General features: G+C 39.1%; 1 protein-coding gene across 1 annotated transcript in view; it reads left to right on the top strand.

Moving 5' to 3' along the window:
• LOC127421862 (mitochondrial import inner membrane translocase subunit TIM50-like) overlaps positions 1–15,012 on the top strand; it is a 60,058-nt gene that overhangs the window by 6,178 nt on the left and 38,868 nt on the right. The window lies entirely within an intron of this gene.

Raw genomic sequence — 15,012 nt, 5'->3', positions numbered from 1 at the left:
AGACTTAGAGGGCCATTGCAAAACTTTGGTTTTGTGCTCCTGAAGCCATTTCTGTGTGGATTTTGATGAGTGTTTGGGGTCATTATCTTGCTGAAAGGTCCAACCACTGCCAAATTTTAGCCTTCTGGTAGAGGCAACCAGATTTTGGGCTAAAATTTCCTGGTATTTATTTGAATTCAGTATGCCATCAATCTTCACAAGAGCCCCAGGACCAATAGCAGCAAAACAGCCCCAAAGCATCAATGAACCACCACCATATTTCACAGTGGGCACCAGTTGCTTTTCTTTGCATGCAGTCCATTTTTTTTTTTTTGCCAAACGTGACGATTATGTGCATGACCAAAAAGTTACATTTTTGTCTCATTTGACCACATCACATGATTCCAGTCATATTTCCAATAACGTGTTTCAAAGTTCAGGCATTGTGTTTTGTGGCTTGCCATTAGGAAGGGCTTCTTTCGTGAAACTCTTCCAAAAAGCTTCTCATCATGGAGGTAGAGTCTTACGATGGATTTTGAAATGTGAAAACCCCAAGATTCAACTATATTGTACATTTCCAAAACTGTGATCTTTGGGTTCTTCTTTGCCTCTCTTACCGTCCTCCTCACTGTACGTGGGGGCAGTATGTGCATGAGTCCGCTTTCTGGCAAATTTTCAACTGTCCTGTGCTTTTCAAACTTTTTTATTATTAATGCCCTAATTGTGCTAATTGGTCATTTCAGTTTACTGCATATGTTTTTATAACCATTTCTAATTTGAGTTGACAGCTCTTCTGTTTTACCCATTATGATGGATGACAAATGGATTTTAAAAGTGTGTAACCTCAAATTTATACTCTCGGAATACAGGAAATTGTCTCCAGTTCCTGGAGACTAGGAACAATAAAAAAGAAAGATTTTTTTTTTCTTCTTTTTTTTTTTTCTCTCAAAGGTGCATATTTCTTTGGATTTATGTAAAATATTCTCTAGGGGTGCCAGTAATTTTGCTCCATATGTTTTAAAAAGAATACACTATTATATAGTCATTATTGTAGGCACATTCTGTGATCATGTCACACATAGAGTGAGAGGATATGATGTCCTCCTGAATACCTTTTCTCCTAATTTGGAATGCCCAGTTCCCACTACTTAGTAGGTCCTCATGGTGGCGCGGTTACTCACCTCAGTCCGGGTGGCGGAGGACAAGTCTCAGTTGCCTCCGCTTCTGAGACCGCCAATCCACGCATCTTATCACGTGGCTCGTTGTGCATGACTCCGCGGAGACTCCCAGCATGTGGAGGCTCATGCTACTCTCCACGATCCACGCATAATTTACCACACGCCCCATTGAGAGCAAAAACTACTAATCGCGACCACGAGGAGGTTACCCCATGTGACTCTACCCTCCCTAGCAACCAGGCCAATTTGGTTGCTTAGGAGACCTGGCTGGAGTCACTCAGCACACCCTGGATTCTAACTCACGACTTCAGGGTTGGTAGTCAGCGTCATTACTCGACAAAAAAAAAAATCCCTGTACAGTAGGCGGCGCTGTTCTACAGACACACTTGTTCTGGTTTACTTCATGGACCTTTCAGCATTCAGCACTCAATGCATGAGTTTAATATATTTAACACTTTAAGGCATTTATTTACCTAATTTGGCATAACTATTTCATTGCGTTGTTTCCATGGTTTTGATGCATTTTGAGGAATATAGATTGTGTTTTTGTGCGAGATGAGGAAAGAGCGCTGTTGCAAACGTCCTGTGTCTTTATATTTATGCATGTATTTTGCTATGACTATATTTCAAATGGACTCCCGAACCCACGTCTCTCTCTCTCTCTTTTTTTTTTTTAAATGCCTGGATAAAATGACACAAGCTACAGTTATATAAATACCCATAGAATAATGTATGTTAAGTTAAAACAGGTATAGTATAAAATATGATGCATCAGGACACAGGTTCACTGTCTTTTCTTTATTTAATTATTACATATTTGTATTGGATTCAAGGTTTCTTATGTATGACGAGCAAATGAGCAGTTACAGGAATATCCTGGCATTAGAAATAGCAGTGTAGGACGGCAGTTCATTTGGCTATACGCATAGTAAAATACTGCATTAAGGATGCCCCGTTCAGGATTTTTATAGCCGATACGATTACCAATTTTCTTGTCATCTGATCACTGATACCTATCATTTAACCTTTTATCAGGAGCTCTGTCATAACCAGTTATATAAAAGCGTTCTGCTCTCTGTTACTGTTAACTGAATTATCCTGTTGGTAATACATTTTGGTAATAAATGCTATTGTACTAAATTTACTGATAAAAAGTAGTGTTGAATGGTTAATTGATAATCAAATAAACACAAAATATTCATTTTTAAAATGAAAGTTTTTATTAAGCCTTAAAAACAAGAAGGCTTACACAAAATATTCTCTATATTAGCATAGATAGCCCATTGAAGAATGAGGCTTAGTGTCAAACTGATAACCAAATGATTAAACCAGATGTAACAGATATAATTATGGTCACTGGTCACCATTTTATGTAATTATTTTTTTGTTTATATTTGCCTCAAATAATAATATCAAAATATTTTATATGAATTATTTTATTCCTAACTACGTTCTCTGCCTTTTCATAGTGTTGGATGTTGATAATATTAGTTCTGCTTTTACTTGTTTTTGCTGGAGCTTAAAGAGCCTGTGAAATTAAAATTAAAGTTTTGCTGCTTTTAGTCCATATCTGTTAGCTTTAAGGTCATCTACACTCACTGAACACTTTATTAGGAACACTTGTACACCTACTTATTCATGCAATTATCTAATCAGCCAATCGTGAAGCAGCAGTGCAATACATAAAATCATGCAGATATGGATCAGGAGCTTCAGTTAATGTTCGCATCAACCATCAGAATGGAGAAAAAAATTGATCTCAGTAATTTCAATGGTGGCATGATTGTTGGTGCCAGATTGGATAGAGTTTACTCAGAATGGTGCCAAAAAAAACCTTGTTGATGTGAGAGGTCTACAAAGAATGGCCAGACTGGTTCGAGCTGACAGAAAGGCTACGGTAACTCAGATAACCACACTGTACAATTGTAGTGAGCAGAATAGCATCTCAGAATGCACCAACCTTAAGATGGATGGGCTACAACAGCAGAAGACCACTTAAGGCACATTATTAGGTTATTTTTTGAGGGGGGGGGGGTTTTCTCACCTTTTTCTCCCCAATTTGGCATGCCCAATGCGCTCTAGGTCCTCGTGGTGACGTAGTGACTTGCCTCAATCTGGGTGGCGGAGGACGATTCTCAGTTGCCTCCGCATCTGAGACGGTCAATCTGTGCATCTTATGTAGCTTGTTGAGCGCATTACCACGGAGACCTAGCGCGTGTGGAGGCTCACGCTATTCTCCGCGGCATCCACGCACAACTCACCATGTGCCCCACTGAGAGCAAGAGCCACATTATAGCGACCACGATGAGGTTAACCCAACGTGACTCTACCCACCCTAGCAACCAGGCCAATTGTTTGCTTAGGAATCCTGAATGGAGTCATTCAGCATGCCTTGACATTATTAGGTTCTTAATAAAGTGCTCAGTGAGTGTATATGCCAGTGTACATCTAAAAATTGACAAAATTAGTTTTCAGAAGATGTGCATTTAAAATCTGCAGTCTCTCTTCTGGCTAAAAAGACTCAGGAATATCCATGACATAACATAGAGTTTAAGAAACCTTGTCCAATCAAATACTTTCTAGAACGAGAACGTACACCTGTAAAAAGCACATTGTAAATATATTTTTTACGCAATGGGAGTAGATCTAAAAGTAATGCTGTAATTGACAGTTATTCATTCAATTAACTGTGCAGCCCTAGTTAACACTACTTGTGTCATGTTCTCCTTTGGATTTAATTGCCTCCGATTGCATCATTCTCATTTATAAGTTGCTATGGATAAAAGTGTCTGCTAAATTAATAAATCTAATGTAAATGTACTTGGACACTTAAACCACACTTTAAAAAGTATAGATGTCATTGCATTAGTCAACAAAAGTTCAAACCAAGTGGCATTTATTTTGAAGAAAGATAAAGCATAAGCCATGTCTTCTATTATGTCAGCCATAAATGGGTCTCGTTTCATTGGTCTCATAGCAATGGCAATCTTTGTCCCATGTTGAAAATGACCCAGGTCCTGAATGTCCTGAAACCCTACTGGTATGCGTTAAGGTTGTTAGAAGGCACATTATCTGGCGATGGGCTGGGATATGTTAGCTTGTGCTAAATGCCCCGAAAAGCCCAGAGGTCCTCAGCTTGTGCTGTATTTGGTAAGATACTCAGAGGACCTGGTCTTCAGCTTTTTATGGCAGTCATGGGCTGCGCGTCCTGAGGCTTTGGAGGTCCCTGCCAGTCTGAGGCCCTGAGGCACTGACCTTGTCCATAATACAGCCCTGAACATTACAAACAGTCATATTTATTAAATATTAAAGCAATTCCTCATTCCTCTGTTCCTAAAACACTATGGTCTCAAGTAAATGTACTGTTTCATTTCAGAAGAAACTGACTTCAAATGGAGACCCAGCTGTCTTAAAGAACTGTGGGAATTAAACCCCACATGTTTAGGTGTTTATTTTCAAACACCTTCGGTTTAGTGTTCACTGCAAAGACACATTTTTCGCAGCTCTCTATGTGAGACCACAGGTGTCACCTCATTGTCACTGTGCTTTATAAAATCCACACCTTCCCAGCTCTCTACAAACGGTGATGTGCTGGAATAAGGTGTGTGCACGGGAAAGACTTATTGTTTGCCAGTGCCACCTATTTTGGATGCCGTTTAGCACTTATTTCAAAGACACACTTTAACATGTATGTGCGACCACATAAGAGACAAATGTGAAGTGTGCTGGGCCTTTTGTTGTAAATATTGTCACCTCTGCAAAGTCCAACTGGATGTCATTAGGTGACAGTGTGGGAGAGTGAGCCTGGCTTTCTTCCCATGGAAAGAATGTTGTCTGTCTTTATTGCCAGCCATAGGACAATTCATGAACATTTAATTTTTACGAAAAGGAAATGTTTGTGTAGTAATGTAGTATTTTGTGAAACTTTTTTAAAAACTATTTTAAATAGCTTTTTTGAAGGGGTTGTGTGGTGAAGTGGTCAAAGGCTAGGGTATACTTAGTTTTGCTATTTTGTCTCACACACTGTCAAACACTCTACCTTTCAAAGTATACTATTTTGAACACAGGCCTGTACAGATGCATTCAAAGCATGCGCACTATGAGTGCTTTGCGAAACGCTTTAGTATAGTCAGTGGCAGGCGCATGTGCTATCCCAGTCTCAATAAAAACTGGGTTGCACAGGGACAGTCCGTGTCTACTGTGATGACGAATTTCGTGTCTGTTGAGAAATAGCAGCACACAGAAAACCGAAGCATACTTTGGCCTTAAGAATCAGGACTGGTAACCAGAAGGTTGTTGCTTTGATTCTTGCAAGGAGCGAGACATTAGCCCTTGAACAAGGTAACCCAGCTTGCTACGAGGGGATTGTATGATGTCGTGGAAACAAATTCAACTGGTTCCAATCATGTGGTGATAAAGATTCTAATATCAACAATCATTGTAAATAGGGCTGCACAATATGGAGGAAAAATGCTATATGCGATACGATAATCCTATGATGAAGCATTGAAGCGCGTATTATATCGGAACCCCCACTGCCCAATTAAAATTACGTTTATTGGAATTAAAAAGAACCATCTATCCCAGTGATCACAAACATATTTGTGTTTTATTCCAAATTTCATACAGGCTGCAAATAATTTGGACAGTTTTACTATTAGCTATGTAGCAGATTAAAATTAATCTTCAATTATTTTGATTTTTTTTTTTTAAGCATATGTATGTAAAGTTAATTTCACCATATTGTGGGAAATCCTGTGTTTTTTTTATTTTTTTATTTTTACACTAATTCATATTCGTATTAATTTCAAAATAAGTTCATTCAGTGTTGGGCTTCTATTTTGAAAATTATGTCCAGAAGCGCTTTCCATAGACATTCGCTTTCTGCTTTGGTTTAACATGCTTGTTGTCAGTCAGCGCTGTCAATTTCATGGGACAATCCATTAATTGAAACACATCCTTTCATATATCCAAACAAATAACAGTGACCAAAAACCAAGCCAAGTTTAAGTTTGTATACTGGCTACTGGTCTCGTTATTATCTGCACACACACAACGCAGAGGGAAAGCACAGGACTGTGCCAGTTACAGCTACATATTGTAGCGTAAGGTGTGGGTGGGTTTTTCCAATTTGGAATGCCCAATTCCCAATGCGCTTTTAAGTCCTCGTGGTCGCGTAGTGATCCACCACGGCATCCACGCTCAACTCACCACGCGCCCCACTGAGAACAAACCACATTATAGCGCCTACGAGGAGGTTACCCCATGTGACTCTACCCTCTCTAGCAACCGGGCCAGTTTGGTTGCTTAGGAGACCTGGCTGGAGTCACTCAGCACGCCCTGGGATTCGAACTAGCAAACTCCAGGGGTGGTAGCCAGCATCTTTCACCACTTTCACCGCTACCCAGGCCCCAATTGTGAACATTTGAAAATAGGCTGATGTGCCTACATTGTAGTGTACTGTTTATTATGGCTGTTATATTGCAAACTTTTTTTAGACTATAATGTTTTATACCACGGGTCTGTTGAATGCTTGATTTTGATAGAACGTCCGTGAACCTAAGGACTGCAATTTATATTTCAATTAAACACATGTCTATGAAGTAGTTCCAGATCTTGACCATATAACGGTTCCATACATATCACATCACCAAATTATTTCAGTTATTTCAAAGAGACCTACAGGCTACTACAACAAAATAACCAATTAAAACAAAGACATCGGTTAAAGTAAATTGGTTAAGAACATCAAAACAATGTATAAATATACTACATTTATTTAAATTTCAGTTAAAAAGAGCCCTCGCGCTCCCTCGTCAACCCCGCCCTTGCACGCGCGCTTGCACACACACATACGCACACGCTAACACACACACATGCTCGCGCACACACTCACACACACATATGCTTGCACACACACACACACATACATATGCTCGCACACACGCTCACACACTCGCTGACACACACACAAACACATATGATCGCACTTGCACACACGCACGCGCTAACGCACACAAACACATACGCTCGCACACACACCCACCCCTACTCTCACACAAACACGCTCGCACACGCACACACATACACATACTCGCGCACACACAAACACATACGCTCGCACACACATACTCGCGCACACACAAACACATACGCTCACACACACACACACCTACTCACAAACACATACGCTCGCACACACACACCTACTCGCACACACATGCTCGAGCGCACACGCTCGCGCACACACGCTTCCGCACACACACACATACGCTCGCGCACACATACGCTCACACACACACACAGCTACACACATAAGCTCGCACACACGCTCACACCTACTCACACACACACACATACACTCGCACACATACGCTCGCACAAACATACACACCTACAAACATACGCTCGCACTCGCACACACGCTCGCACACAAACACACACACTCCTACTCCCACACATACGCTCGCACGCTCACGCTCGCACACGCACTCGCACGCTCACACTCACGCTCACACACACTTGCACATGCGCACACACCTACACACACTCGCACGCACTCACGCACGCTCACACACACACACACACCCTCGCACTCGCACACACAAACATACGCTCGCATGCACACACTTGCACACGCTCGCACACACACATACACATGTTCACACACGCTTGCACACACACATACACATATGCTCACACACACGCTCGCACACACACACATACGCTCGCACATACGCTGGCACACACAGGGTTGAGGAGTAACGGAATACATGTAACAGGATTAAAATACAAAATATAAGTAACTGTATTCCACTACAATTAAGTTACAGTTTAAATCATTGGTAATTAGAATACAGTTACATTCAAAAATTATTTTGAATACTGAAGAGATTACTTTGCATTTTATTGTCATTTGTTTCATTTTAATATTTAGTACACACGCTCACACCTACTCACACACACACATACACTCGCGTACATACGCTCGCACACAAACATACACAACTACAAACATATGCTCGCACTCGCGCACACACACTCGCACACAAACACACACCCCCCTACTCACACTCGCACGCACGCACTCGCACACACTTACACGCACGCACACACACCACATACACATGTTCACACACACGCTTGCACATACACATGCTCACACACACACGCTCGCACACACACATACACATATGCTCACACACACGCTCGCACATACACTCGCATACACAGGGTTGGGGAGTAATGGAATACATGTAACAGGATTACGTATTTAAAATACAAAATATAAGTAACTGTATTTCACTACAGTTACAATTTAAATAATTGGTAATTAGAATACATTTACATTCAAAAAGTATTTTGATTACTGAAGAGATTACTTTGCATTTTATTGTCATTTGTTTCATTTAATATTTAGTCCTTTCAGATGGAAAACATTTATACATATAAATGATGCGATCCAAAGTGCATTTGAACAGCAGTGAAACACTTTCTTAAGATGTGTTACATTCATACGAGCAGACAGAGAAGTAAGTTTGAAGTAAGTTTAGAGTAGAAGGAATAGAAATAAACCTTGTGTAAATTGTCAGCTTTACGCTAAGATAAAATGCTATTTCTAGCCATTTTACATGCACATGTTACCAGACACGATCATATTTTTTTATCAAGAAAATTCAGGTTGGCTCATAATTTCTTTTTTTCTAGTAAGACCTTTGATATTTGGCAAAAATCATATTCTTGATGATAATTTTTGTATTGTTTTCCTGTAAAAATATCTAAAAATCCTTAAAACAAGATCAGTTAGATTGATCTTGTTTTAGAAACAACACTGCATAAGATATTTAGGTTTTTCAGAGAATGTATTTTTAACATGTGTATTTTGTCTTACTGTACTGGCAGAGTTTTTATAGTCAAAACAAGTGAAAAAAATCTACCAGTGCTGAAGAAGTAATCCAAAGTATTTAGAATACGTTACTGATCTTGAGTAATCTAACGGAATACGTTACAAATTACATTTTACAGCATGTATTCTGTAATCTGTAGTGGAATACATTTCAAAAGTAACCCTCACAACCCTGCACACACATACACTTGCGCTCACACACATACTCCTGTGCGTTGTGACCGCATTACCATCTCGGCTGTGCATTGTTTTTAAACAATTCAACGGTCCGTCATTAATTATTCCTTACTTAATGTATGATGTGAAAGATCTTCTTTGCTCATTTCAGCTGTCTCAAGTTTGTCCCACTTCAGTTCTTAAGGCCTGTTCACACCAAGGTTGAATTTTTGGTGCGAATGTCCGTTCCGAATGAGTTTTTGAATAGGAACAGTGGATTACAATGGTGCTATTTACATGGGGTCCGACAAATCGTCCTCTAACAATTCAAATGATTTTTTTTATGGAGAGCAGTCCAATTTATTTTTGTTTTCAGACTGTGATGAAAACACACTGAATTCGTTTGGACTAAGCTCATAGTAAAATAACACATAAAAAGACTTTATGTAATGCTTAACTACGAGTGCAGACAAAAGAATTGCTGAATCTTTCTGCTATTTTTATTGCAAGGATTAAATAACACAAACATAAGTATTTCTGTAACGGTGCTCTTTTTCTCACCACACACAAGAAACCCTGAATTCAATACAAATATGCAATTATTACATTGAGACCATGGGGCTATGTCTTCTTTTATATAACTTTTTATGTTATTCATCATATTTTATGCTATACCTGTTTTACTTCTTGTACGTTATTTCACGTGAATGCTATTAGAATCACTGTAACTTGAGTTATGCTTTCCGGGCTTTAAAAAAAAGAGAATCTGGGTTTGGGAATTTGTTTGGAATATACTCGTAGCTAAATACTTGCTTAAATATGAAGACACGGGACATGTACAACAGCGCTCTTTACTCATCTCACTCGCACACAAACTTTCTTGTTATATGATTTGGCGACTAAAAACAGAATCCGTTTCAAACGGATCGCCCAGAATGCATCTTTAAATTACGTAACTAAATTAATATACAAACTCGCAGTTTATTCGTGATTACATGTTAACAAACATGAAAGAATGTCTCGTGATTGTTTTTGTGCTTGTAAGCACTTGCAAAGACAAAAAAGAAAAACAGGTGAAAATAATAATGACAGTGGGTAGGGAGATGCGAGTGATGTTTTATATACTGCGACTAGTCGGGGCGTGTCGCAGTAGTGCGTACACAACACAACCATTGGTCATGAGATCTGAGACTTCTCGTTGCAGGCCAGTAGCCGACTCAAAACAAAGGAGACAAGTTTGAGTCTTTTAGTGTACACTAGGCTTAAGCTGTGGATCACTTTGAACAGACACAGTTCTCTGGCAGTCGAGATGTCGTAAGATTTGTGCACAGAGTGCGCCAGGCCTTTCAAAGCTGAGCCACACTTCTCATATTCTAGACCAGAGGGACTTTACTAATTAGAGTTCTATACATGTCGCCCTGCCAAAATGTTTTGGATATTGTTGACAAAGTTCACAAAAAAACATAGTTTAACTAGGAATATTGGAAAAATTTTGGTAAGTCCACTGCAAATGCATTGTTTGTCACGTGCTTCTTGCAGTAATATCTTGTCTGTTCGAATTTTCAATGAACACGTACACAAGTGTATGCTTGAGTTTAGCACAGGGGCTATTTTGGAAAGAGCAACCTTCACCAAAGCCATAACTTCCAAACATACTTTTTATCTTGCATTTGTCAGTTGAAGTAAATGCATTAATCAACCCTAATAATGTCCTAGAGAAACTCTAGTGACCTGAAGGACACACTTGGCGCAGTGTTGTAATGTTTGTGGACTACTCCTTCCAAAGCAGAGAGCATGCTTCTTGAGTATAATGACCCTTTTGGTGGTTTTGCCTTGTGAGCAAGTGTTCTCTCAACTGGGCACACTTTGCACATAGTTAAGACCTTGCTGGAAACATTTGTGGAGTGTGCCAGGCTTTAGGGTGCTGTTTTTCACAGCCACAGGTCTTAATTGAAGGGCACTTCAAGGAAGTGACAGCGTGAGAACAGAGGTTGGATTCCTTTCTCATAGAGTAGAATAGAGATATTATAGAACTACTGTATAAAAGCAATATTACACTCTATGGGCTTTGTACTCAATATACAGTATATTGTTTTTATGTGATATGATTTTCTGGACACCACCCAAGAGATTTGTGAAACATTTTTAAACTTCTTTACTCACAAAATTGAGCAGATTAAAGGTGCTATTGTACCTTCACAATTTGATCAACCTCTAATACCTTCCCCGTCCAGCTCCCTGACTCACTTTGAACCAGTTACGTCAGCACAGTTAGCAGATGTAGTCTCCAAGATGAAGTGTTCCTGTTACAAGCTGGATATTCTTTCGCTATGCCTTCTTAAAGAAGTTTTCATAACTACCGGTTCCTGTGTGACAGCTATAATTAACAGCTCCTTAGCAAGTGGAGATGTTACAAGTAGTTTTAAACATGCAATTCTACATCCTTTGTTGAGTTTAGCACAGGGGCTATCCGGAAATACACAACAATTACAAACCAGTCTCCAAACTGCCTTTTATTTCCAAGATTTTAGAGAGAGTTGTTTATTCGCAGCTCTACTCCTATCTAAATACATGTAACATTTTAGATACATTTCAGTCTGGTTTCAGACCCTTGCACAGCACTGAATCTGGATTGTTGAAGGTCACTAATGATATTTGACTCTCCATGGATTCAGGTTCACCTGTCATCTTAGTTTTGTTAGATCTCAGTGCCGCGTTCGACACTATCGACCATAATATTCTTCTCAATCATCTAGAATGTATGGTTGGCATCCAGGGTACGGCCCTCCAGTGGTTTTCATCCTATCTAAAAGAAAGGACATTCTTTGTAAATGTAGGTAATGGTTCTTCTACGTTGGCTCAATTACGGTGTGGTGTCCCTCAAGAGTCGATTTTAGGACCCTTGTTATTTTCCCTGTATATGCTTCCTCTGAGCTCTATTTTTAAGAAGTACAGTATATCTTATCACTGTTACGCTGATGATTCACTTGTGCGAGTTTTATTTCCCAGTGAGTGTAGACAAGAATTGTTCATCTGAGAACACCCTAAATTGCTTCAAAGATATTAAACATTATCTGGCAAATTTTATTTTACAATTAAATGAAAGCAAAACCGAAGTTCTGATTTTAGGTTCATCCATGTCCTCCTTACCTGGCCTGGTTGCCCAGTTAGGTCCTCTGTCGTCAAATGTACAAATCATGTAAGGAGTCTTGGAGTGATTTCTGACTCGTTACTTTTCAAGAAGAAAATCAGTGCTGTTGTCAAGGGTAGCTTTTCCCACCTGAGATCTATCGCTAAAATAAAAAAAAATTATTTCCCATAAAGACTTGGAAATTGTGATCCACTCACTTATAACAACAAGGTTAGAGTATTGTAACTCATTGTACATTGGTCTGCCCCAAACTGCGTTATCCCGCCTACAGCTAGTTCAGAACACGGCAGCTAGGCTTTTAACAGGGTCAAGAAAGAGGGATTTAGCATCTCTACACTGGCTTCCTGTGAAATTGAGGGTCGATTTAAAAATTCTGATTTATGTCTACATGGCACTATCTGGTCTCGTGCCCCAATATATCAGTGACCTTCTCCCTTACTCCCCCCACCAGAGTGCTTCTTTGAAAATGTATTTTTATTCTGTAGCTTTTGAATAGATCCTTGAATAGTTCGAAATGGATAAAGGTTTTTATTTATTTTATTATGTTTTATATTTAACTTTATATCAATCTGTTTTTATATCACTCTGTTATTATTTATTTATTTATTTGTTTGATCTGTAAAGCACTTTTGGTCAACTTCTGTTGTTATTAAATGTGCTCTATAAATAAAGGTTGACTTGACTTCCCTGTATGACTGTGCCACCATGTTTGTGGCCAAAACTGCACATACCTTAAAGGGATAGTTAACCCAAAAATGAAAACTTTCGCATAATTTATTCATCCTCATGCTATCCCAGATGTGTGACTTACTTTCTTCTGGAGAACACAGAGATTTTTAGAAGAATATCTCAGCTCTGTAGGTCTATACAATGCAAGTGAATTGTGGCCAAAACTCTGAAGCTCAAAAAAGCACATAAAGGCAGCATAAAAGTAATCCATACAACTCCAAAGTTATGGCAAAATGGCTTTAGGACAACAAAGTCAAAGTATTGGAGTGGCCTTCACAAAGCCCTGACCTCAGTCCGATAGAAAAGTTGTGGGCAGAACTGAAAAAGCGTGTGAGAGCAAGGGGGCCTACAAATCTGACTCAGTTACATCAGTTCTGTCTGGAGGAATGGGCCAAAATCTTATTGTGAGAAGCTTGTGGAAGGCTACCTAAAATGTTTGACCCAAGTTAAACAATTTAAAGGCAATGCTACCAAATACTAACAAAGTGTATGCAAACTTCTGACTCACTGGGAATGTGATGAAAGAGATAAAAGTTTAAATAAATAATTCTCTCTACTATTATTCTGACATTTCACATTCTTAAAATAAAGTAGTGATCCTAACTGACCTAAGACAAGGAAAGTTTTCTACGATTAAATGTCAGGAATTGTGAAAAACTGAGTTTAAATGTATTTGGCTAAGGTGTATGTAAACTTCTGACTTCAACTGTACTAATGTAAGTCGGTGAACAACACTTGATACGATTATCATGCACAGACTTTATTCACACCACCAGACTACAATGTAAATGTATTAGTCACTTATATACTGTACAACAGCTCTCTTGCTTGTGTGATAGTGCTTTTATTCAGCAGATCTATAAAGAACTTAATATTGAGTAAATGACATTTAAGAGATTCAGATACAAATTATATGACAATTGTTTGTTTTTGCTTTGCCAACCTAAATAGTTTGGTTAAAATGTTACAAATTGCAATTCTATGTAGCAAAAACAGACGGAAACAGACACTCTTACACAAAATATCAGCACTCAGAGAACATTGCTTGTCCAATTAAGGGGTCAAGAGGTCCTTGATAAATTCACAGAACGCCCACCTCTTCATCCACCACGTTTGTTTCCCCTCTGGTCAAAAAACAAAAAAAGGAAAAAAGTGATAATTCCTTAGTTTTTGCATAGTGTGTGTGTGTGTGTGTGTGTGTGTGTGTGTGTGTGTGTGTGTACAGTTTTGTCCAGTGGTGGGCGCCAAAGCTGCTCTAGTAAAATGAATGATTACAGGAGAGAAAATGTCATTAAGCAGAAACAGCCCCTCTTCTCCCCTGCTGTGTTGTGAGTGGTCCCATCAGGCAGCAAGTGGTGCTCCTGCCCTGTTGGAGTGTGCTGGATCCCAAGTGGGGCAGGACCTGCTGAATATTCATTCATGTGCTGCTGAATCTGACTGCTTATTGGTGGACTATTTAATGTTGTAGAGGGCAAAGAAGTATAGGCCTAAGTTTTTTCAATAATATTTACAATCTAGGCTAATTAAGAGAGCTTTCTAGTTTAGACCTTTTCAGAGTGGCGCCATTTAGAATTTGTCTTTTCATTTTAATTGGCAGTATACAGTATAAACTGTGCAGTATTCAGTATGCTAGTATTCCATGCTGAGAATAGTAATTGTGTCTGATTATGGCAACTTCCGTTTTGTGTCCTTGTAGTTCAGGGGCTCCACCACAAGTTAAACATTTCAAACAATTAACTGTTTTTGTTTCATTTTCCACAAATGTAGTTTTAATCAAGTTATAATCATGTATAAAATTGTTCAATTTTTTTAATCGTGCAGACTTCAAATTGCATGCCAAAACAATGTTTTCTGCTGGTTCTTTGGAATTCAGGGGAGAAAAAACAAATTCACTTGGTGTCATGCAGGTTTCC

This window comes from Myxocyprinus asiaticus, chromosome 31, assembly GCF_019703515.2.
Source record: "Myxocyprinus asiaticus isolate MX2 ecotype Aquarium Trade chromosome 31, UBuf_Myxa_2, whole genome shotgun sequence".
NCBI classification, from domain to species: Eukaryota; Metazoa; Chordata; class Actinopteri; order Cypriniformes; family Catostomidae; genus Myxocyprinus; species Myxocyprinus asiaticus.
This window is presented reverse-complemented; position numbering and strand designations above follow the sequence as displayed.